At 47.1% G+C, this 25,948-nt stretch overlaps 2 long non-coding RNA genes across 4 annotated transcripts in view; one reads left to right on the top strand and one right to left on the bottom strand.

Annotated features, from left to right (window-relative positions):
• LOC138923090 (uncharacterized) overlaps nucleotides 1–25,948 on the top strand; it is a 187,017-nt gene that overhangs the window by 118,320 nt on the left and 42,749 nt on the right. The gene's annotated exons all lie outside the window — the stretch shown is intronic.
• Nucleotides 9,092–20,122, bottom strand: LOC111772925 (uncharacterized). 3 transcript variants are annotated; one of them, XR_011436231.1, is made up of 4 exons: nucleotides 19,949–20,091; nucleotides 14,894–15,027; nucleotides 14,163–14,254; nucleotides 9,092–12,392 (listed from the first exon to the last, which is right to left on the bottom strand). It is a non-coding gene; the product is annotated as an uncharacterized lncRNA (long non-coding RNA). The 3 variants fall into 3 exon arrangements; XR_011436222.1 differs by having other exon boundaries at nucleotides 10,619–12,392; nucleotides 14,894–15,054; nucleotides 19,949–20,122; XR_011436223.1 differs by having other exon boundaries at nucleotides 11,476–12,392; nucleotides 14,024–14,254.

Genomic DNA, 25,948 nt, shown 5'->3' on the forward strand with positions numbered 1-25,948 from the left:
GGGGCACCATTCACAATAGAAGTGTGTGGAATGAAGGTGGAAGAGGAGGGCCCTCCCCAGAAGGTCTCTCTCCCCGCTCTGAAAGCCAGAGCAGGGCTGCATTTATTGGGTTTCTCTGTTTCAGCTCTTGGTAAGAGCAGATGCTGTGGTCTAAAATATCATCAGCCTTCTTGTTTTTTGGATGTGGAAGAATACAGAATAGAGAAGCACTATTACCATCAGCATTTTGCAAATGAAGAAGACTGATGCTCAGTGACTTGCCCATGAATTGACCCACCGAGAGCCCACCCCACGAGACCCTGGATCTCAGCAAAAGTTGTTTCTCCCTAAACATGGGGCTGAACGCAATAGTAATCAGCCACATTTCCCCTACATGTTGCATTTCTTCTGGTTATGATATATTTTTTTTAATCTAGTAAAGCATGCTTGAAAGAGGGTAGGCCAAGAGATCCTGTTTACTATTTAGGCAACAGCTTCAGTGATGACTTTCATATGAACCTTATCAGTGTCAAACTAGAGTTTACTAACACTTTGCTAACTTATAAACAGGCTCCCACACACTCACTTTTGTGCTTATACAAAGAAACACATGTAAACATTTCAAAACATTTCTGGCGGGCAATTAATTTTTTTCCTTTGGGAAAATATCCGATTGATGATAATAATGAGGCAATGCATATTTTGGAGATAAGTAATATTAAAATGAGTAGCTTTGGTCTCTTTCAGGAATTTTGGATGCTTAGAAATTGTCATTAAATTTCTGTGTACTTAGAGATCCGTTTTTCAGGCTGCTCCGAGGAGCGTGCTAAGGAATTCGAGATGGAAGGGGGGACCAGTCATGAGGTTTTTTGGTTTATTTGGAAATTCTGTGTCTTCTGGAGAACTGAAGACTTTTTGGGAAGCTTCTTTGTTTTTTCTGAAGTAGTGCTGCACTTCTAAGAACCTTCCCCACAGCTACTTCCACATTTCTTCCTCGCCAGTTCTGTTTTCTTTTTCTTCTTTCCCCTCTCTGTGTGGGAAAGGTAGACTGGGAAAGTGGCCAGTGCTGCCAGGGGGAAAAGGAGGGGCAGGTTTATCATGCTTTATGACCCCAGTGCTTCCAAAAGAAGAAACATTCCCATCCAAGCATCCTCCCTGGGTCTGCTGTCTGTCTTTGAAATCTTCAAAGATGTCTCTTCCAGGAGGAATCCCTGTGTCATAATAGCTTGCTTCTCTCTAGCTGCATTAAGATAATGCCATTCCTCCAGTTGAACACCAGACAATATTCTCGGTTATGTGCTTCAAGAAAGGCACCAACAAATTCAAATCTAGGACCTACAGACTTGAACGGTGCATATCGATCATCAGTTTTGAAAACTTTTCACTCTGGGTTCAGATGGGGCACTGGAAAGGTCATTAAGACATTCACTACTTTGCCTTATTTCCTGGAACATAGTAGGATTGCACTTCCCCACCCCCCTGGAGGTTAAGCATGACCATGTGACTTGATTTGGCAAATGAAATGTGAGTGGCAGAGCAAGGAGCCAGAGCATGGTCTGCCACATTCTCTTTCCCTCTGCCCTGACAATCAGTAACGTTTCAGAAGGTGAAGAGTCCGTCAGTGGGGACGCCCCTGCTGATCTGTGGTGGGCTTGTTCTATGTGACATAAGTACTCAATGGGTGGGAGTCGAGGCCTGGATGTCCACCTATGGGGAATTCCTTGACCGGGTGAAAGTTGCCTTTTGAGAGTCCTTTCTATTCTAAATGTTCAATTACTATGAAATTTTAAATTGGAAGTTCACTTTGGTGTCTTGCTGCATGTTGCCTCCATAGTATGTTTTCAGACTTATACTCAAAGATCCAGGTGCAGATTTGGTCTCTGCCCCTTATCGGCTGTGCACCCTTTATTAATCAAATCAATTAATCTTCCCAACCCCAGCTCCAAAAATCTAAAAGTGGGGTACAACAAGCTCTGCCTAGTTTAGCCCTCTAGAGGTGGACAGCCATGTCATTGCTGTATCATCATTCCTACCCACGAAGGTGCGTCATGCTCGCCAACGCCTGCTTGCTGGGATGGGTGGCCAAGTGTTGGTGTAGATGATGCGTGCATTCTGGCTTGGTCAGGGGCTATGGTGCCCCACTGGATGGAATAAACTCTTTCTGAACTCAGGGATTGGAGGCCCCATGTCTACTGTGAATAGTGAACTCCCTTTTCCAAACACAAGAGACACATCTTGGCTTATCCATTTGCAAAGCATCCAAAATATCTACCTCATTTGGTTGATACTCTATAAAATGACATCCACAGAAACATTGTAAGGCCAGAAGAGTCACACAAAAGGTCCTAATAGGGCATCAGTCCTTTTTCCATCAGAGAGCGCTCAAGATCCCCTTCAGTCAGTTGGTTCCAGTGTGTCCCGGCTATGAGGATTTCAGTCGCAAGAATTAATCCTTTTGGTCATTTCCACGTCAGTGGGAGGCAAGGCAGCATTTACCAACTTCTGAATATCTGCCTTTCCCAGTAGATAGATTTTCTTTCTTGTATATATCCCCGCTAATTTTTATTAAATCAATCTTTTCCTATGCAATGGATCCTGGGCTTTGACTAGTTTGTTAACTCTAAGAAAATGTTGGCTGTTTCAAGACCAAAAAAAAAAATGGGCTTTTAATTTTTACATAATTTTTTATTTTCAGTGTAACATTGTTTCTATTTTCATATACTTGGCATCACACAGAAATTTGGAATAACTCAATTCTTCAGTTCCTCCCTTCTTCCCTCTGTTTGTTCCTCCCCTCGACTCTCCCTCCCTCCCTCGCTTCCTGTCCTGTAGCGTTTTGACCAGCTCTCTGCTGATCCTGGCTTCTTTGGGGAAGCCGTCCGCTGGACATCTTCCAAAGCAGCCCCTGAGAAGGTGATGCTGGTAACTCCCATAGGCTCTTCCTTGGAACAAGCACCCCTCGGACAGTTGCCTCCCCATTTGGGAGTGTGGTTACAGAGCTTGGCGAGGATGTCAAGCTGAAAGGGATTCATTCATAAGTCTGGCCGCAGTGCACAGAAAGAAGACTTTTCCTGCCCTGGATCCCCTGCCCCAGCCAAACAGTTTCAGCTTATCTCTAAGAAGATTAGAGGACCTCTGGCTCCTCGCTGGCTTTCTTTCTATGCCAAAAGGCCTGGCAGATCAAAGTCGACATTACTTCACATAGCTGGTGGCTTATCTCCTGCCTGTCCTAAGACCACTGACCTCTCAATTAAGGTTTTAACAACAATTTCTCTTTGGGGAGGAAATGCTCATAGGATGGAGGACAGTTTACACTACCAGATCTCTGGTCCCGACCCCATTGGCTGTGCGGCCTCTCCTGACTGCTCGCCATGCAATTAGGCGACGCTTTTCGGTTCCCTTATAAAGAAAAAAATGTTATTTTTACCAAAAATATCTCCAAGTGTCCTAAAGCATTCTATTTTTCATATCTAATGAGGTGACAGTGGAATTTGTTAGATGAGTATGACTTTATCAAGCTTTAATGCTAACACTCCTCTCAAATCCGGAGCTTTGCGGCGCGTCGAAGGAGACGCTGATGATCCAAGGCGTGGTATGACTGATGTATTTTGTGCATTCCTTTGCTTTCTCGTGGAGACCAGCCCCTCACCCCCTGTATAGTTTCAGCCTCATTGGAGTTTCATTCAAAACATGGCCTGCTAGTTTTCAAGTTCTGAATTGGTTGAATTGAAATTGAATGCCAAAGAAGAGTATTTTGTAGCCTGGCACTGACAGATCCCCTGGAAGAGGCGGACTTTTCAGATGGATGTGGGAAACTGGTGAATTACAAATACATAGATATATACATATTTTTTTTACTAGCACGTAAATTCTGTTTACTGGACCTTTGTGCCAGTTAGCCTGGAAGATACCATTGACATACATAATGTGTCTCTCCCCTTGAGAAGCTTATGCTGTAATTAGGGGGATAGCAACACAGGAGGGTAATTAATTAAGTGTTAGACTACTGCACAGATGGAGCTCAGGCTCTGGGGGACAGACCTGGGTTTGAATCTCACCTTTGCTCTGTATGATCTTTGCACCTTCGGGAAGATTATTTAACTTCCCAGCCTCAGCTGGTCTCTAAAATTGGGAGAAGCATCCTCACCGCTTCTCAGGGTTGTTGTAAGGATCAAATGACATAAACCATTAAGGTGTGTGGTTCAGTGTGTGGCATATGGTATGTACTCAATAAATAGTAACTGCTAGTTTTCATTATTACTGTGTAAATTCTGAAATGTTTGTTGAAAAAGATGGGGTAGAATTTACTGCAAGGAGGGAAGCAGGAAGGCCTTCCCGGAGCAGAGGCAGAGAGGAGCGCGAGCTGAGCATTGACCCTCAGGAGCCACTTGTTGGCCAGTTGATTTTACGCCTGCCTTTCTAGTCTTTCATACTTTATCTGCCTAAATGACTCGCTGAGAATTCCTGAGGAAGCCACAAAGTTAGTTTTCTGTATCTGTTACAGATGAGGGTCAGTTGTCATTTCCATCATAAAATCCATGCTTCATGGATCTAAAGCTGGGAATTTAAAATGACATGGGGCTTAAACTCTACTTAACATTTTTGATTTAAAACCTTCTCAGAGAACAGGAGTTCTTAAGTCCACATGGCCGATAATACAATTGCAGGCTCTTGGGTATAAGTTACCTTTGAAAATGAATTCTGTATCTGGCTTTGCACAGCCTTTTCAGTGACAAATAGCTTTAAACAAAGAGTCACAAAAAAATCAACACTTTTAAAAAGCAGATAATTGGCCACATTTGCCTTCTTTATGGAAGAATGGCTGGTGTCTTGGGAGGTTTCATTTTCATGCATTTTAATGATGACTTTCCAAAATGACTACTTTAGAAAAGGACACTTTAAGGAGAGGAAGGAAAGACACTTTTAGAAGCTACGTTCTTAGCCTCTAGAGATAATGTTAAATTCATCTATATTTTTATATGGAATTTTATTTTAAAGATAAAAATGCATTATATACAATATCTGTAAATGTTTTATCTTTTGGCTTATGCATCAGACAATACTACAGGTACATATGCATCTGTTAGCAGACTGATCAGAAAGCATTTTATTTACAAATAACAAGATCAGTATCCCACAGGAAATATCTGATGGGCAAGATCAGCAAGGAATTTTAATTTTTGGTTAAAAAAAATGATTGATCTGATTTCAACTTTGGAGAGAAACAGAGACATAAAAATGCTCAGAGAAGATGCCAAGAGAAGGTTGAGAGTTTGAAACACCTGCAGGAAATTCTCATGATCCAGTTGAAAATGGAATAGCTCCATAGTGTTTAGCGTCCTGCTGTAAACCTTTTGACGTGGTGTCCAGGAGAAGGAGATGGGAATGGGGAACGATAATGAGCTGCATCCTCATTTACTTGCAGTTTTTATTGTGGACAGGAGGAGCAGACGGGCCATGGAAGGACTGGCCTTGGGAAGACCCCTTCCCCCTTCTGGACAGACATGGGTATCTCCCATAGCCTTTTGCTTTCATTTTCCAGGGTCCAGTGAATATATCTTCTGACCTGGGGCTATCTTCATAATTAGACGAAGATTCTAAGACAAGCTATGAAAAGGTATAGGCAAGGCTAGTAAAGGAGTCTAGTTTCATGACTGGTGTATTGGCTTCCATGGACTCATGCTGGTAACAGGGGGCCTAAATTGCTCACAGACCCTAATGGATAAAGATGTGAAAGCTAAGGTATCCTGTTCATTTCTGAGATAGATTGAAAAATAATGACAACAATATTGAGCAGCTCCCTCAAGACTCCAGACGCGGAGTCTATTCCCCACCCCATGAACCTGGCTCAGCCTTGTGACTTGCTGTGACCAACAGAATGTGGCAGAAGTTGTGTAAGTTCTGGAGTATAGGCCTCCAGAGGCCTTGCAGCCTCTGCCTTTTTCTTCTTGCGATGTTCCAGTCACTGCCTGAGGAAACCTGGGCTAGATTACTGAATGTTGAGAGACCAGATGGAGAGAATGGCCAAGCTGACAGCCAGCATCAAGGCCCCAGGCATGTGAGTGAAGTCACCTTAGTCCCTCTAGCCCCACCTGAGGCATTGGCTGACTGAAGTTGCCTGCAATGAAATGTGAGCCCAGGCAAGACCAGCAGAACTTCCCAGTCAACCACAGAGTTAAGAGAAACAATAAATCATGGTTGTAAGTCAGGGTCTGCCGGCCAAATCTGATCAAGCACATTTTTTTGTAAATAAAGTTTTACTGGAACGTCACTACCCTCATTCATTACATTATTGTCTATGGCTGTTCTTGTGCTGAAAGGCAGAGTTGAGTAGTTGAGACAGAGATAAACACACAAAGCCTAAACTATTTACTATCCTGCTCTTTACAAAACGTTTGCCTACTCGTATTTTAAGCCACTAAGCTTTGTGGTGTTTTGAGATGTGGCAATAAGTAACAGACAGAAGTTGGTGTGTTATCACCATTCTCTAGATCAGCAGAACCGATAGGAAGTGGCTCACGTGATTATGCGGGCTGAGAAGTCCCAAGATCTGCAGTCAGCAAGCCAGAGACCCAAACTGCTGATGGTGTAGTTCCAATCTGAGTCTAAAGGCCTGAGAACCAGGGGAGCTGACGGTGTCCTTCCAGTCCAAAAATCAGCACTCTCAAACCCAAGAAGAGCGTATGTTTCAATTCAAGTCTGAAGACCGGAAAAGACCCATGTCCCAGTTCAACAGTCAGGCAGGAGGAGCTCCTTCTTCCTCTCGGGAGGCTCAGCCTTTATGTTCTATGGCCTTCAATGCATTTCATGAGGCCCAGCCACATTCAGGAGGGTGCTCTGCTCCACTCATTCTGTCAACTCTAATGTTAACATCATCCAAAAACACCCTCACAGACACACCTGGAATAATGTTTTGTCAAATATCTGGGCACCTTATGGCCCAATGAAGTTGACACATAAAATTAACTGTCACACTTGGTATTTAAAAGTGAGATGTTGCAGTAACAAAAACATAAAATTAACGACATTAGCTATGGAGTGGGAGGTGGGTGGAAGGTGGGAAGGATGCCATTAGTGAGGGTTGGAAAGAAGATGAGAAAACTGCTATTGGAAGCTGGGAGAAAAGGCAACCCAGGTTATGTAATGGTGGAACAATAGTCCAAAATAGTCCAAATTATTGCCCAAGGTAACTTGGAAATACAAAGTTACTTATTGAATTTGTAGATCTGGCCAAGGAAATCTCTAGACAGAATATTGAAAGTGCCAATTGGCTTCTCCTAGCTGCATATGATGGTGCATGAAGAGAGAGATGAGCTAAAGAAAAACTGTTTAGTTTGCAAGCAGAATTTAGAGGAAATATAGAAGACCCAGGACGTGCTTGATTAGAAAACAAGACTGTCTCTTATTTCCAGCACACACGCTCCCCATCCCAGCCAATAAAACATTCTCCAAGGAAAACAGGGCACGAGGCTAAAAATCCGTCAAGGGTATGACTGTGAGATCCTTTAAGAAGACCTCAGAAAGTGATAAGCTGATGCCTAATAGACCCTCTCAGCTGGACAAAGGGCTTGTAAGAATCTTAAGGGAATATCCCACAACAGGTTCAAAGTAGAGAGAGGGCTGTCTCAAGAAAGAATAATGGATGTCATCTTTGGACCATAGATTCAACCCCAATCAGAATTAAGACATTGTATTGTTGAAAATACCCCCAGCTTGGACCTAAAGGGGCAGAATGAAATGACAGTGAAAAGAACCTCTGGGCCTCTAGGCCCCCAACTTTCTATGGGAAGGAAGCAGGCAGAGAAAAAAACTACTCAGTTGCAAACATGGGCCATTTCCTATGGAAAAGGAAGGACAACTCAGAGAGCAGAGCCAAGGCCCAGAGAGTGGAGCCAAGAGCCAAGGAGAAGAATAGGTTATGGAACCACTCTGCTATGGACTGAATGTTTGTGTCCCTCCAAAATTCAGATCTTGAGACCCTAATCCCCAATGCGGTGGTGTTTGGAGGTGGGGCCTGTGGGAGGTTAATTGGGTCTGTGTGAGGTCATGGAGGTAAAGCCCCCGTGGTGGGATTGCTGCCCTTATAAGGGGATGAAGAGACCAGAGCTCGCTCTGTCATTTGAGGATACAACAAGAAGATTTCCATCTGCAAATTAGGAAGAGGCCTCTCACCAGACGCTGAATCTGCCAGTGCCCCGATCTTGGACTTCGAGCCTCCAAAACTATAAGGCTGTGTGTAAATTGCTGTTTAACCCCCTAGTCTGTGTTATTCTGTTCTAGCAGCCCTAACTGACTGAGACACACTCCAAGGAAGCAAAAGTGGGCCCTAATTAAGGAGTATGCCATACTTCTGGAATGGGGAAATTGGAATTTTGTGCCTGGCTGGATTTCAGAATGCTGTGGACCAGCAACTGCCGTGTGCCTCCCATTCCTCCCCTTTTGAAGGGAACTATCTACCGTGGCAACACACTTTACCAAGTATGCTGCAAAGCAGGGGCAGGTAACACGGCTCTTTAGTTTATAGTTCTCTGATTCCAGGAGAGCTGCATCTGAAGAGCTGACCTGAGAAACTGCATCCACAGCATCTCACCTGTATTTGCATTTAGATGATCAAGAACCTGGACTTTGAGACTGAGACTGATGCTCTATAAAGGAGTGAGACCTTTGGGCAGGGGTTAAATGTATTTTGTGTGAGACGAATGAAAATAATTCTGCAGCCCCTCCTATTAGAAGATGGAATCTATGTCATCACCCCTTCTACCTAGACTGGCCTTGTGACTTACTTTGGCCAATAGAATATGGCAGAACTGACATGAAGAGGCTGTCACTAGACAGAGCCTAGTCTGTGTGAGACTGCAGCATCCATTTTGCCCTCTTGGCACACTTCTGCCCCATGATAGAAAGCCCAAACTAGATACTGACTGATGAGAGATCTCATGAAGAGAGGGGCCCAGCCAACAACCAGCACCGAGGCCCCAGGCATGTGAGTCAGGTCATCTCAGACTTTCCAGACCCAGCCGAAGGGTCAGCTGCCTGAGGCCACATGAGTAAGCACAGGTAAGACCATAAAAACAACTACCCAGTCAACCGACAGAGCACGGGAAGCAATAAATTGTGGTTTTAAGCAACTATATTTTATGTTCACACTCAACTGAAGGAAATTCAGGAAGAACAGCATGTTTAAACTCGCCACCTATGGAAAAGTAATTATTGCATACAAATTCCAATATAACTTCCTTCTGTTAAAATCTCTCATAGTCATAGGCACTATACCAAACGGAATCTAAATCCAAGATCAAGAAAACATATTTGGATCCAAAAGCTAAACAGAACAGTTCTAAACCACAAATCATGCCACTTGTTTATTTTTATTAATAAATATATACTTGTTATTTATTATTGAAAAATGACCCTAGGGACCGTTTTTCCAAATTAGGAGCAAGAGTTTCCATCCCAGAACCTACCTGGGACAACCTTGAGAGACATATTTAACTCAGAAAATGCTGGTTAGCCACACAGACTGAGAAAGAGTATTAGTCAGCTGTAACAACATTGTCACTGCAATGAAGGCAAGAGGAATTCGGGGTCATTGTTTTAAAGCGTGGCTGACTGCAATACTGGCCACTAGAAAATTAAAATAGAGCTTGATGTTTGAACAAAACTCTCCGTGAGTGAATAGAGCTTTCTTCCTCTCATTGGAAAACAAAAATCATGTGAGCAGTGATGAATTTCCTTGTCACTGCATTTTAACAGAATGAGGGCACATCGAAGCTATAGGAATGCCCAGCCAGCCACTGGAGGTTCCATGTGTTGATCGGCGTCCTGTCCACAGCGGGAACTTCTGTGAGTCACTTTGGTTCCATGTCTCTGTTTCTGTTTGTAAGAAGGGAGCTCTTTTTCCCTCAGGGCTTGGCGCATTTCAACCTGTGGCTGTTCTTAGCATGCAAGAGCTAACTGGTATCTCTAGGATGAAATGCAGTTTCAAAGATTCTCCTGGCCTGACTCATTCCTCCTTTCTAGGGTTCAAAGTGCAGCTCTGCTGCTTACTGTGGGGCCTATGACAAGTTATATAACCTCTCCGAGTCTCAGTGTCCGCCTATGGAAAAAAATAATCGCTGCCCCTTACAGGAGAGGTGTGAATCTTAGAAGCACATGGGTACAATACCTCAGATAGTGCCTGGCATGTAATAGGACCTCTCTTATAGGGTTTTATGTAGACCTAATAAGTTAATATTTGTAAGGCTCTCAGAACACTGGCTTGTACATGGTAAGAGTTTGTTAAATAAAATTAAAAAAAAAATCTTCTGGACTCTGTTGTAATCAGTAGACACTGGACCTCAGGGATTTTGTCTTCAATTGTGTACATGAAGCACAGGGTCAAAAACCCAATCATTTTGACCAAGACTCGTGGTCAAAATGCAACTGTACGTTGGTTTTCATGCAACCCACACGCGTTGGATGCCTGCCGCGCGCACTGTGCTAGGCACCCCAGAAAGCACACGGGAGAATGTAAGCAGCAGAGGAGAGCTTAGCAAACTGTTACCTAGGTGTTCTAGAACAGTCTCTGTGTGGACATTGATGTTGCCTGCTCAGCGTCTTAGTCTGTTTGGGCTGTTAAAACAGAATACCATAGACTGGGTGGCTTATTAAACGACAGACTTTTATTTCTCACAGTTCTTGAGGCTGGGAAGTCCCACATCAGGGCACTGGCAGCTTCAGAGTCTAGTCAGACCTGCTTCCTGGTTTATAAATAGTCATCTTTTCCCTGTGTCCTCACATGGCAGAAGGGACAAGAGAGCTCTCTGGCGTCTCCTAATAAGGGCACTAATCCCATTCATGAGGGTTCTACCTCATGACCTAATCAACCCAAAGGCCCCACCTCCAGATACCATCACATTCGGGGTCAGAATTTCAACATATGAATTTTGGGGCGACACAAACAGTCCCTGGCAGCATCCATCACCCTTTCTTCTACTTACTTTGGGGAGCTACCCACCCCAAGGGATACAGTGTTGGTGGGACTGCCCATCAAGGCATCTTCCTTCTCTGACCCATCTAGACCAATCAGAAGCTTTCTCCCTGGAATCAGAATCTCCATCTCAGTGCCAGGGAGACCCCACGAGACACTCTGGTTCTGACCAGTCTCTGAAACGCTGTCAAATCTCTGGGGATGGAGCCTGGAAATTTGTACATTTATCAAGGCCCCTGATGATTCTTAGGCTGTGAATTGGAACACAGGTTTCTAGGGCCACTGATACAGTCCACAACTGGACAGAGAGAACGGCATGGCAGTCCCACCGGAAACCAGTGTTTCTCAAACTGGCAGCTGGTTAATGAACTAGATTACTGGGTGGTAACCAGCACTTTCAAAGGCAAAATAAAGTAGAATAGAATGGAATGAAGTGGAATGGAAAAGAAAATAATAGAGTGCAGATAAGAAGGACGGGGAGTGTTTCATGAAATTTCTTTAATCAGTCATTTATATGTATGTGTGGGTTGATTTGCAATGCAAAATTTATTAATATATTTCTTACTGTGGGTCTTAGGAAAAAAGAAAAGTGTGACAGCCATGTCCTGGAGTATACTTCTGAGCTGCCTGGTGCCCCTGGCGATTCCTGTCATCATCAAGTAGATGCGGATGGGGGTGGGGGACTCTGAGAGGGAGGGGACGGCAGCCGGCAGAGAAGGCTAAACGCTCAGGAAAGTTGGTGGTCCGAGTGGGAAAGCTGCAAAATCGCGACGCAGTGAAAACCAAACAGCGACGGAGTGAGGAGCCGAGAGCTTGTTAACCGTGACTCTGACCCGACCTGGCGGCTCGTCTCTGCCCCTTCTGAAGACCAAGCGCTCATTCCTTCTTCAACTCACATCGCCTGAAACACCAAAGGGCCCTGCACAGCCCAACTCGTTCACTCCTACCAGCCCTTTAGGTACGGATATGGAAACTGAGACTCGGACATCCACAGCTGGCGGCACAGAGGTGGCCTTGGAACCCGTGTCCATCCGACTGACCCGGCACCCGGCTCTACGGTTCTCACCATCCTCCTCTTGGATGCTGGCACTTTCCAACAGGCTTCACTGCTCTGCCGCCTCAGCTCGTAGTCCGTGTCCTTTTGACCTTTTCCAGCCTCTACCATTCTCCATGGTGACAGAAAATACCCTGAGATAGCAGGGAGAGAGGGAGGCCCATCTCTGGTCTCGGTTTCCCAAAGGAGATTAGCTCGTGACCTGGAGCGCGAGGACTGTTGCGAGAAACGCGATTCCTCATCTCGTCCACACTCGCCAACCCCGCGCCTCTTATCAAAACACTGCGGAGGCGGCGAGGTGCCGCCCCTTTGGGACACAGCTGTTCCTCATCACGAGGTAAAACAGAACCGTGGCTTGGCACAGCCCGGAAACCTCTGCCCGATCTTCGCCTGCAAGAGAAATCGTTTGTCCCCATCCCACTGAGGCTTGAGAGGGAAGCTAAGAGGGAGGAGGGTCCTTGCTCTGCAGCTTGCCCAGAGGACCCAGCTGCCCTTCCAGGGGAAAGGAGGGAGAGGAGGACTGGGGGAGTCCCCCGGGTCCACCGCATGCCTGGGTTCAGGGTTTGCCCCCTAAGACCTGCCAGAAAGATTGCCCTCTGTAGAAAATGACCCCTGTCCCTCTTTCCATCTGTCTATCTGAAGCCTTTACTTGGGAATACGCCTTGGCTGAGAAGAAAAATGAAGCGTTTGTTTGGGGAAAATGTTAAATTAAATTTTTTTAAATTAAAAAATGTAAGCTTAAACCACTAACATGCACTGAGTGTGTGTGTGGGAGATTGTTCTAGAAAAATGGCATGAAGAGGCAGAAAGAGCTGTGATCGGAGAATCAGAAGATAGGGGCATGAGTCATGGCTTTACCACTTCTGTCCACCTCTGAGCCTCAGTCTTTTCTTCTCTGAAATGGGGGAAATGATAAAAGCTGTGTTGGATTCAGCAATGCCTGGGCAAACTCCTGCCACGTGCCAGAAAACACGTGGGAACTTTTCACCTGCGTGAACTGAATGCACGCTCGAAGCTATCCTGTTTGGGGGAGATGACATCCATGTTGTGGTGTGGGTATGGAAAGTCCATTTTAGGGGTTTTCCTGGGGCAGCAGACTGGATCTCCTGATGGTACACCTCGGCTGCATCGTGGTTGCCCCAGGCTTGTGTTAAGTAAGAAGGCAAGGCTGAGGGCCATTCATTCATTCATTCATTCAATAGATATTTGTCAAGTGCCTGCACTATGGCAGGCACTGCTCTAAGCTGGGAAAACGTGGGTGAACAAGACAGATAAGGTGGCTGCTCTTGTCAAACTCTCTTTCTTCTAGAGGAGAGAGATTATAAGCAAATCGACAATGAGGTAAAGGTAAGAATAAGTGCTGTGAATAAAATAAGAGGAGCCATATGATGGACTAAGCTCCAGGGCATGACTTAGAAGGGACGGAGCCTCCTTCAGAGCAATGTTATCAAAACACAGACTGGATCCTACCGACTTTAAGGAACAAATGTGCTCTGCCACGTGCCCGAGGCCTTGGGTGCCCCGTGCCCCGTGACTCTGGAAGCTCATCCTTGTAACCACTCCAAGCTGTTTGCTGCCTGTCCTCGGTGTTCCTGTTCCCTGTGATAGACGTGCATCTGATCCTCAAAAGAATATCAGATAATGAGAAGAAGAGAGGCCAAAGGACAAAGCAAAATACATGTTTTTATGCCAGTTTGAACTCAATTTAGAAAGAAACATAAGCCGTCATCAAATAGACCATGATTTTTCTAAAATGAATAGCCCGTGTGTGTGTGTGTGTGTGCAAGTGTGTAATGGTTCTTTCCATTTGCAGAAGTTTCTTTGTGGCCAGAACTCATCAATGAGTTTTGGGTGTCCCCTCCCCCCTACCTGTCACGTCATGCTGGTTATCACTGGGATATAGAAAGAATCACTCAGGAGCTGAGGACCAAGGACATCAGGATCTCGGTGGTAAAGCAGGGGACTCAATTAGACTCTGGCCCCCAGCTGCCCAGCCAGATTCACCCCCTTCCCAGACCCACCTCAAGGCCACGAGACCTTGTCTGTCATTGTGCAAGAGCAGAGGAGAATTCTCAGTTACATGCCAAACTGGAGTCCCATCTTTAGCTGGCTTTGGCCTCATTCGTCATTTCCCGTTATCTCTGTGTCCCTGGCACATACCAGAGACTGCAGGCTGCATGTTCTCCTGTTCATTCGGCCATTCCCATTGTGATCGTCCACTGCTGATCATGCGGAGTGGGACAGCACAGGACCTGAGAAACACAGCACAGGACCTGAGAAACCACGTGGCTCAGCAGCTTTATGTAATTGATTTATGTATTTAATTATTTAATTCCTGAATGGGTTTTTGGCCACCAAACCCTTTGTTGAAACAAAATTTCAGGTGGGGTTCTAAAATGTAAAACAGAAACAATAGGCTCAGGGACCCAGAGTCTCTCCTTCGGGGCACTCCCTTCTTACGGCAGCCCCTAGTGAGCCCCTTGAAGTGCTCAGAGCTCTCCCCAGCAGCCCAGTTTGGAAAACACCCATCTCATTCAAACCCCCTCCTGTTACAGAAGCACTGAGGGAAGTGAAAGATCCCGTTTGCCTGGCGAGTTGGTAGAAAATAGGTGATTAATTCCGTGCAAAACAAAACAAAACAAAACGCAAAAAACCAGTGGTAGAACGAGTAAATGGCTACTGTGGGAGGGTCGTGGCAGGACCCGGAGGTCGGCCCAGGAAGCGGATCACCTGTGTTGGAAGGAAGCGGTGGTCCCGATTGCCAAGGAGCCCCATGTGCATCGCACATGAACGGCAGGAACTGGTGGAGTGAGAGCTGTGATGACAGCTCCGTAATGCATTTATCCCAAGGTGCTCTCATGCACGTTACGGTTTTGATATTTTTACTTAACTGGAAGCGGTCAGTCTGCTGCATTCGAGGCAAGAGAATGGGTCTGCCATCAGCCACCCAGCGAGAGTTCTGCTGCCCTCGGAGTGTCGGACAGCATCCCGAGATGCTCTGGCTCCATCTTAGTTTAACAGCCACCTGGAAAGGGTTTGGCGCCGAGTGTCACTGCGAGAGAGACAGACCAGGGGAAAGCGTAGTGGGCTGGAGGCTGTGTGGCATAGAGGCAACATGTAGGAGCGAACTAGCTGTGTGCCCGGGTAAGTTTCTTAACCTCTCTGGGCCTTAGTTTCCTCATTTATAAAATGAGGTTGACAACAATAGGGTCTGTCTTGCAGGGTCAATGTGAGGGATCCATGAGGCGAACCCTATAAAGTGCTTAGACTAGTGGCCAGCTCATACTTAGTAAGTCCTAATAAATGCTAGTTCTTGTTACCATTACTGCCTCTGGCCTGGTGACACGTCTTCCCCCAGTTCTCACCAAAGGAGGCCAAATTGCATTCGCACTTAACTGCCTTTCTGAAGACCTGAGGAAGACTTCAGAGGAGAAAATTCTACTGCTTGCTAACAGGCAGGTGCCAGGTGTGCTCTGCTGATCGCTTTATCTGCTTTTTGTCACTTAAATCTCACTCTAGCCCCAAAAGACGGGGACTGGAAGCTCTGTTTCAGAGATGAGGAAACCAAGGCTTGGGGAATTTTCATCCAAAGCCACACAGCCAGCAAACAGGGGAGCCAGGATGCAAAGCCAGGGATTTGACACCTGTTTTTGTTTGCTTGTTCTTTTGTTTCCTCTCAGTAGTGTAGATGCAGGAGACATGGGCACAGTGAGGGCACAATGGCTGCTGCTCCACGATGAGATGCCAAAACTCGACGCGGGGGCAACATGGCAGCTTAGACAGGCGTGCAGTTCAGGGGGCCAGCAGCAGCCTTGGCTCCCCACCTCGGGGAGTCCCAGGAACCAGCACCGTGGGGGGAGCCCTGGCGGCCCGAGGAGGAGAGGCACAGCGACGCTGGGTAGGGCTGGGTCTTCTCGCTTCAGCACCGTTTGGCAAATTCATCCCTCCTGCAGGTTCTGGGATGGAGACCCTGCTTCATTGTGAACCAGCTGTGTGACCTCCCCCAGACCTCTTCCCCTCTCTGCAATTTGGTTTCCTCCTCTGCACAATGGGAATAACAATTCCTGGCATAAAGTGTTATGCCATACAGTTTTATTTAATGAAATACTGTGGGTATGCCATTGTCTTGTAATGTCTGTGTATTATCCATTATGTATGCTGTGCGGTACCAGGAGAACTTCTATGCCTAACAACCTCACTCATCAAACCTGAGGAGTTCTTTCAATTTTGGCTGCACCGACTTTTCACAGGGTCACCATAGAAATTCTTAAGATGAAAAACTCTCGTTTTTGAGTAGAAATAATATGATTGTGCTGAGTGCTGATTCACAACCCCCTGGGGACAGAACGAGAAGGGAGCTCAGAAGCCTTAGGCCCAGTACCAAGGGGCACTTGCTCCACTTGTAAGTGGCAGAGTGCAAATTTGAACCCAGGTCCGTCTGAGGAGCCCCTGACATTTCCTCCACACCATGTGATCCTCTAGGGCTCTAGACACTGACGGAAACAGCAGAGGGGATCGATGGCTTGGTATTTATCCATCTTGTCTGTTCTTGTGTGTTCGCTCAGCTCTGAGCTGGTCACATGCAGCCTCTCAGAAGGTATCTGTTAAATTGTGCTGTAGAAAGAAATGCCCAGCATTGTTCCTGGTTCTCCCCTGCCCATGCCCACCAGAGCGGATCCTGGGCCTCCCCAAGGACGCAGTTGTCTGGGTCCTTCTGCCCACCTGAGCTATACACCACGGTGATAGTTCCCCGGGAATCCGCACACTTAGAGCAGCCAAGTCTTTGTAAGTATAAGAAAGCATGTCTCCCCAGTTCCGCCCCTGCAGACAGGCTCATTTTCCAGGTCTCCCTGCCAGCAGGCCGACTCTATGGTTGATTAGGGTAATGAGGCTTATGCAGGCTTCCTCTGTCCCTCCCCATCTCCTTGGCTCTGAGCGTTAGCCCACTGTCTATCAATACTGTCTGGCACCAGAAGAAAGCCCCTCTCCCTTCCTGCACCCAGCATCTGGTTGCCTGGAAACCAGGACAGAAGCCTAGAGCATCTTGGGTTTCTTTTTAATTTCCCTGCCAGGTCCCGAAAGCAAGCAGTATTTGTTTTAAGCAGAACCTTTGCACTGTGGAGACTTGCCTTAACCTTGCCCAGAATGACGTCATCAACCTGCGTAAATGTGATGCAGAGAGAGAGGGACAGCCATTCCGGGCTCAGTGTCATTTGGTTATCGGTACACAGAGTCATAATTAATAGTGAAAGCTGAAGATGGATTGTTTCAGAGGGAGCCAGGACTAGGGTCAACTCGTGTGTGTGTGAGTGTGTGCGCATGTGCCCATACACATGTGTTCAAATTGGCAGCTTTGTGAATTGCAGCTTGCAGTAGCCACGTGCAAAAGGGAAGAGAAATCTTTCTTTCTCCAAAAGAACAAAAGACCATCTTGAAAGTGAATGTCCTTCAAAAGCCACACAATTTGGGGTAGAGGCTCCAAGACCCTCTTTGGCTCACCCCCAAGGTGTGTCTCAGTAGGAATGTGAATCATCTTCAGATAGGGCCATAGGAGAGGTGAGGATTTGAAAAGTCACAAATGGGAAAAGAACTCCCCCGTCCCCCACCCCCAAATCCTTTGGCTTAACACTCAGAGGGCCTGCCAGAGTTTAGGACTAAACCTGGCCCCTGCTGCCTGGAGTATGTCCTGGCTCAAGCACCTGGACGCTGTATGTTCCCAAGGCTGAGAGGCATTGCATCTGTAGTGGGTGGGACTGGATTTTCTCTCTTGTCAAAGCTGCCCCGTGTTCCCAAAATATGAAATCTTTTGAAGAACCATCAAATCAGGCCCCACTGAGAAAGCAATTTCCTGGGGATTATGAGCCAAGCGTCTTGCCCCTCCCCCACCTTGTCACCCTAAGTGTTCTCCCATTTTATAGATGAGACTGGAGAGGCCGGGAGCAGCCAAGGATCTTGCCTGAGGTTACACAACTAGTGGGCAGTGGAGCCAAAATTTGAATTACACAGCTTACTCAGAAATCATTATAAGAAACACTATCTGACTTCCTGCATCTGAAGATCTTTCTAGGAGATACTGGCTCTTAGAGCCAACAGTCTCTTGGAAAATTCTTATCACTCAGTGAATAAATTGAAATGGAGCTAATAATAGAGAGGTATGTAGCATGTCTGAAAAGATCTATTTGCTATGTCTTCTTGGTAGAGTTTTTTAAGAAGCGCTTTGACGTGCTTTTTACCAAGAGGTTGAAGTGTGGAATATTTTCACGGTGGAACTAAATCCATGTTTCCTCCTTCCCTTCCTTTCCTGGACTTCCTTTGTCTCTGAGCTTTGGGGAGTGCTGTGTGTTCAGTGGTATTTTCTTCAACACTGGTTTTCCTCCTTGCTGGAAGGATATTTTAGAGACAAAACAATTTGAAGACGAGGACACAGATGTTTTCCTCTCATAAATGGAGGCAGAGCATTTAAGCAGCCAGTCACCAATATTCAGCCTTAGGAGCCAGATGCCCTGGTTTCAAATCCTGGCTGGCCCCGCCAGGTTCTTGCCTGTATGACTAGGAGCATCTTGATAACTCATCCCAGCCTCCGTTTCTAATCCATGAGATGGGGATGATAATGGTTCTGAGTTACCTTAAAGAACAGAAGAATTAATGTGTAAAGCTACGAGCACAGTGCCTGACCAATATGGACTCAGTAAGGGGAGCCACTATTATTATTTTATTATCAACTTGGAGATTCTAGAGTTGACTAAGGCTGTGGGAGAAATCAGGACTGGAATCAGAAATTCCTGAACCCAAGAGAGGTGCTCAGAAGAGGCTTTCCCGGTACAAAGAAGGTTCCGGCACTGATCCTTGTCCCCAGGCGCCTGTATTCTTTAACATTTTAAAATCTTTGAAATAGTACTGGCCTACAGGGAAGGCTCTTCATACCCACTGTATAGCTAAGGTGATGCCTATTGCCTGCTTGAAGGCACAGCACTCTAGATTTCAGTGAAAGAATTTGAAATGATGACTTTAAAGAAAAAAGAAATAGAAATTCCACCCCAGGCCTCTCCAAGAGGAATGTCCCTTCTGCTATTTCGTGCTCATCCAAAGGCCACAAGAAAAGAAGTGACTGTGTTAAGAACAGGAATGCTGTAATTGCTGAGGGAGGAATTCTTCTAATTTCTGTGTACAAAACAAACTTGGAACATCTGTAACCACTTTTCATCTTTGTAGCCTTTATTGTTCCCTGTGCAAACATTAACTGGGCCCCAGCGTGTATAAGGCAGGGTGTTAAGCATTAAGGGATACAACACACGTAAGAAACAGACCCTCCTTTTCAAGGATTGGTTCCTGGGCCTGACCGCCTTCGTGCACATCCCTGAGGATTTGGCTAAGCCTCATCACCTGGACCAGCTCTCCTCAATCCCGTGGCCTCACACAGCAGGGACGGGATGGAATTATGCCTCTGTGCTTTGGGCTGGAACAGGATTCCAGGGCTGTGAAAAGCTTCAGCTACTCTCCTCCTCACCTCTCTCCTCCAGGACCCCCAGTCACCTTGTGAGCCCCCACTGTACCTATTACACATCGTCCCTGGTCCATTGCTGTGCTCAGTAGAAAGATAACTCTTCTTGCCTCTTTCCTTTCAAATTCTCTCTTATCTTCCTCACCCCAACCTGCCCCAAAGAAACCCAGCTCAGCAGTTTGCTAAGAGGGTAGCTTAATGTGTTTCCCTTTACAGGAGACCGATTTGCATTTTAATGCAAGTTTCCTGGAGCCTCGAGGACCATTAGAGACACCTAAAGGATTGAGTCTAATGGTGTGAACCTTGGGCGCCAGGGCCTAACATCTGGGTTCATAATCTTAAACATATGGTTCATTTCAAATCATGCCATCCACCAGCCGGCTGTTCCATTCCTGCCAGCCTTTACCGCAGCCACACACTTAGCACCTTCATTGCAGCAACTTACCATTCTTCAAACTGAAAGCCGTTGTCCTCGCTGCCGCCGAGGGGAGGAGCTTTGAATTAGGGGGTCACAGTTGCGGTTTACTGCTGGGAGGGCTCCGTCCCCTCGCTGCTGCCTCCCATCCTTGCAGCAAGCCTGTGAACAGTGGTGTCGCTGCTCCGCTTTACAGATGAGAACGAGAGCTCAGAAAGGGGGAGTCACAAAACTAGAAGCCAAAATTCAAACTCTGGTTCACATAATTTTATCCATCATGTTTACCCATGACCCGGGCAGAAGAGATCTCAAGATCTATCTCCAGCTCCTAGCGGTCATGATAAGCATCAGAACCATCAGCAGCCACGGAGCAGTGATTATGAACCTGGCAGTGGGCGCCTCACACATTTACGTTTGATTGGGTCCCACGCACCTAATGTGGCAGGTACTAACCTCACACTCATGGTATGAGGAAACTGAGAACTTCAGTCACTTGCCAAAGCCAAGGGCAATGGAGTCATGCTGTGCTCTTAGCCACCACCTCTTACTGCTTTTCAGTTGACTCACTGTGTGACTTTTGGCAAGTCCCTTAACCTCTGGCTTTTCTCGTCTGACAAATGCAGTCGTTGGCCTGGAAAATGGCTGAGGTGCCTCCCAGGGCTTCCACACGGACTCCCCTGTGATGAGACCAGGAAGTGGAGCCAGCCTAGCCGGCCTCCCATCTGTACTCCCAGGGTTTATTTATGCTCTGTGTCTCTGGCGACAACCGCTCGACCATATGGGCCACCCTGGCATAGCACCGGCTCAGTGACAACCCTGGAAGCCGAGGTTCTGGTGTCCCCGAAGGAGGGAATTTAGTCCTCTGTGTTGCTGGTCTGCTGGAGGGCTGCAATCTTGGGTCACACCCTGAGCGGGTGCCCGCACGGGCAGCTGCTCTCACGCAGCCATCCCCAGGGGGCAGAATCCTCGCTGGCTGCCTCGGCCGCTTTTATTGCTTCATTATCTTTCAAGTCAGAAAACATGAGGGCTGCAATCTGTTAAATCGCCAGCTCTTGGGAGCCCAGCCCTGGCCAAATCCAGCAAATTACACTGTTCCTCGCCTTTCTTAACTGCCATCTGATTGCACACACCCAGAGCTCACGAATTACAGATGCCTTCTCTTTGTCCCCAGTTTTACCAACAGCACTGTTCTGTTGCAACGAGATGGAGTGTTGGAAAAGATTTTGGAAATTCTAATGCATTGTGCTCACATTATTTGCTTTGTTCCTTTTTCTGTTGTCATCGTTGGTTTCAGGAGGAAATGCCCCCATGAATACCCTGAAGCTGAAGGCTTGCAACATTAATCTGCAAGCCCCCATTATAGTACTTAACAGATTGCTTGTAGGCCAGATTGTTAGCTATCTCAGATCCTGAGCCGAGCTCTCCCAGATCCGGAGCTGCTCTGTTTTTGCAGTACACAGAGCGGGCTTTTGAGGCTGCAACAAGTACTGAGGGCACACTGTGACATCTTCACAGAATGATAAAGCTTGTTTGTTTTCCTGCACTAGGTTAAAGGGCTACTTCTTCATTTCCAAATCCTCCAGCAGCACCTGGAAAAACTACTGGAAATTTGTTTCAAAGACTTGGGATTGTACCAATACCTCTGTTTTTAAAAGACTGAAAACACCAGGAGAGTTGTTTTTCTTTCTCTCTGCAGAGGAGGAATTCCATCTTGTAATAATGCTATTGAAAAGAAAGAAAGACAGAAAGAGAACCCTTTCAAGGGCATCTGGTCTGAAGAGACGCCCCAACTGGACATTGCTTGGGCTCTGTTTTTCTTTCAGGGTGGGGCGGCTTTTCTTCTCTCCCAGAGTTTGTGGCTCACCCCAAGAGGCGCTGAGCAGCTGCCTGGGGCACCTTCTGGACTATATCAAGTACAAGGGGCAAAGTATGTAAACAGCACATGTAATTGCAACTGTGGTTATTATCTCTGGTGAACCTGATCTTGCAGCAACCTGATCGCTGGAGCCGCCCTCACGCGGTCCACAGACTCGGCCCCCAGCCTCGTGTTGCCTCACAGTGGGGTCTAAGTGTGATGATGATGATGAGATTAGCACCTTTTGCTTAGTTAATTTTGGATTTCTGCTAGCTCATATAAGATCGGCACCGTTTGATGGGTGCAAGGCTTTTCCCAAAGATAGTTCTCAAAAATCACTTGAAATGGCAGACTCTAAGCTTCTGTGTGTGGCCGGACCCAGGAGGGCAGAGAGCAGGTGGGGGAGGAGAAGGAGGAGGAGGAAGAGAAGGAAAAGGGGAAGGGGATGGGGGAGGAGGAGGAGGAGCAGCAGCAGGCAGCAGCAGCCAGGGCAGCCGAACTCGCACAGGCGTAAGGCCCACACCTGGCCTCAAGGGGGCACATCAGCTCCCTGGCCCTCCTGGGAGCCTGGAGGGCCTGGAGCAGGCCCAGAGGGGGAAAGAAAATGATTGAGAGCTGGAGGTGTGGGGTGACGACTCGCAGGCAAGGCAGATTAGGTCTTTGCATCTGGAATGATGAAGACCCAGGGAATGTAGACATAAGCCTGTAAATGCATGAAGGGGGTAAGTATGGCCATGATCATATGCCAGAAATCTCCACCAGGGAGAAGGAGCAGTCCCTGAAAGTAGAAGGAGGTCACCTGGGAGACAGTTGCCTCCCGTAGTTGCCTTTGCGCCAAGAACGTGTGGGGATCAGTACTTAGCCACAGAAAAGATGCGGCCCTCATTGCAGGGAGTCCTGGGCCCGCGATAAGGATGGCAAGGGAGGTCCTGGGGAGCGAAGACGCCCATACGCAACATTCTTCCTTCTTCCAGCAGTTAGGGAGTGTTCCTCTCAACAGGCACTGCCGTCAGGACAAAGAGGTGACAGGATACGGTCCCTCCCAGCAAGGAGCCAGCAGACAATCAAAAAACTACCATCGTTGCTGTTGCTCCGGGGGGTTTGTGTGAGGCACAGTGGGTGTGGGGCAGAGTGAAAGTCTGAGTGGAGCCGGGAGATCAGAGAGGCAGAGTCGCAGGGGAGTTTTGCCAGGCGGACAAGTGAGTTGCTTGTTAAATAATGGTAGTAACTACCATTTGTTATGTACTTATTAAGTGCTAAGCACTGTGCTAGCAATAGAGTATAATATAGTGTAGTACAGTATGGTGTAGTATAGTAGTGCAGCATGGTGAAGTATAGTGTAATGTAGTACAGTATAGTGTAGTACAGGACAGTATAGTGTGGTACAGTGTAGATAGGACAGTACAGTATAATGTAGTACAGTATGGTGTAGTACAGTATAATATAGTATAGTACAGTGTAGTATAGCATAGTGATGTACAGTATAGCGTAGTGCAGCACAGCATGATATAGTGTAGTATAGTGTAGTACAGTATGGTATAGTATAGTATAATATAGTGTGGTACAGCATAGTATAGCATAGTGTAGTACAGTATAGTATAGCACAGTATAGTGCAGTATAGGGTAGTATAGTGCAGTACAGTACAGTATAGTGTAGTACAGCATAGTATAGTATAGTGTAGCACAGTATGGTATAGTATAATACAGTGTGGTACAGAATAGTATAGTATAGTGTAGTGCAGTATAGTGTAGTATAGTGCAGTAGAGTATGGCATAGTACCGTATAGTATAGTGTATACAGTATGGTATAGTACAGTACAGTACAGTGTAGTACGGCATAGTATATTATAGTATAGTATAGTACAGCATAGTATAGTGCAGTACCATATGGTATAGTACAATATATTATAGTGTAGTACAGTATAGTATAGCACAGTATAGCGCAGTATAGTGTAGAATAGTGCAGTACAGCATGGTATAGTACAGTATAGTATAGTGTAGTATAGTATGGTATAGTACAGTACAGTGTGGTATAGTATAGTATAGTGTAGTACAGCATAGTATAGTATAATATAGTGTATTGTAGTGTAATAGTCTATAATATGAGGTAGGAGCCAAGATTTGACCCAGGACTGACTGTCCCCAAAGCTGGGCCCTTTACCATATATCATGTGCCTTTCCTATGTACACAACAGGCCCCAGGGGGCAACAGGACTTGGGCATGACAACCATTTGGGGCTATCTGAGCATTCTCTCCAGTGTCTGAGGTTGGCATCCTAAGCAGTAAGCGTGACCTCCTGCCAGCTGTCCTCTCTGCGTGGGTAAGACGGCCAAGCAGGAGTGTCTAGGCCCCAGCCGGCCAGGCCGCCCTCACGTCCCGAGTGTAAGGAGCCCCCAGGTAGCTGGCCTCTGCAGGGCCCTTCCTCACATGGATCAGCTTTGCTGAAAACAGCCCGCAGGGTGTCTGGTAGCTTAACCTCCATTCTCCTGGGAGGGAGGGTCGACCTTCTGCGCTCTCATCCTTAACCCCAGGTGTGGCTGGGGGGCATGGACTACGACACCAGTGGGGGCGGGGGGCAGTCTGCCGCCAGGTCTTGTTTCCCTCCAACATTGAGGCTTGGACACTGGAACGTTCTTGCTACTGGCTCCTCCTGGGATTTAGAAACTGGAGAAGATGGGACTGTTAGAAAATGAAAAATGATGAGCAGAAGCAATTTTCCTCGTGGGCTCCGGCCCCAGGAGGAGTGTCAGTCTTTGCTTTGGATGCAGGTCCTTGTCTGTTCTGTTCTTAATTTATTCTCGATCTGCCCAAGTGTAGTTAAAGTTAATGGAAAAGAGGAAAGTGGAGAGCAGGGAGCCGTGGGGCTGAGATGCTGACAGTGAGAGGCGGACAGACGGGGAGGTGTTCAGGCTGGGGCTCCTGAACTGCCTGCGCTGGAGGTAATGGGGCACATAGAACATTCCATTCTTAGAGGCACCACCCTATATTATACTGCACTATACTATACAATAGGGTTGGCATGGGGAAACGGGGCTGGCCCTACCTGCCCTGGCCCCTGGGAGGGTTCTGTCTGCGTCCTCCCTCTCACTGGCTTTATCGTCAGTCCTTCAAAATGTGCAGGAGAAGTTTGGAAATGGTGTCCAGCTGAAGGGAGAGGGGCAGCAGACAATGAAGGTCTCTGTTGAGCGTCTATCCAGTTGTATCCATATTTGAACAGATTTGGGTTTTCCCCTGATACTGGGCTGGTTTCTAACTCCATCTTATTGCCTGAAAGTAAGATGAATAATGAGAGTGATTACAGAGGATTAGAGCATGGACTCATGGAATCCTACCCCAGGCCTTTTGCAGCTCTCGCCTGAACTCCTTAATGCATCCTGGCTGTCACCTGCGTCCACTCGCTCGCCTTCCCTCAAATCCACTGTCTGTGTGCGCTCGCCAATGCAGGTGCTCTGAAGTGTCCCCGAGCCAGCGCCCCCCAAAACCCTTCTGTGCTTCCCATGCTGCAGGATCAGGCCTGAGATGGTGAATGTGGTCTCGAAGGCCCCTGGCGATCTAGCCCCACCTGGTGTCCAGTCAAGCCTCTCTGACACCTCCCTCCCACCTTGCACCCTCTCCCACAAAGCACCACTGGCTTCAACTTCCTGCCTCTGCCCCCTGGCTGTGCCCCTAGCTTCAGCCCGTGCTACCCTCCATCCTGGAAGTGCTCCTACAGCTTCTTCTCCTGGCCACACCCTGGTCTTTGTCAGTCCTTGTGGCTTCAGATGAGTCCTTCCTCAGAAGCCTTCTGAGCCCTGGCCCCAGCCATCCCCTCGTCCATCCCCCAGGTGGGCTTCCTTACTCCGGGCCCGTGTCATTCTGTGCACACCTTTTCTCCCCCTCAGCACAGGGCATCCACAGGCAGCTTGATTACTGGCCCCAAACTGGTGCTCAGCAAATATTTACAGAGGGAAGGAGGGAAGAAAGGCAGGTGGGATAGAAGGAGAAAGGAAGGGGTGGAGGGAGGGAGGGAGGGAGCAGGGAGGAAGGAAGGAGAGAGGAGAGGCACCTCTCCCACTCCCTCCGTAACCTTTATCAAGACAGGGAGTGTTGCCGTTCATTTCTGTATTCCCATAACGTCCCACAGTGGCCAGCGCAGTCCTAAGAAAACGTCAGACCTTGTCACCCCTCAGCAGCT

This window comes from Equus caballus, chromosome 1, assembly GCF_041296265.1.
Source record: "Equus caballus isolate H_3958 breed thoroughbred chromosome 1, TB-T2T, whole genome shotgun sequence".
Classification (NCBI taxonomy): Eukaryota; Metazoa; Chordata; class Mammalia; order Perissodactyla; family Equidae; genus Equus; species Equus caballus.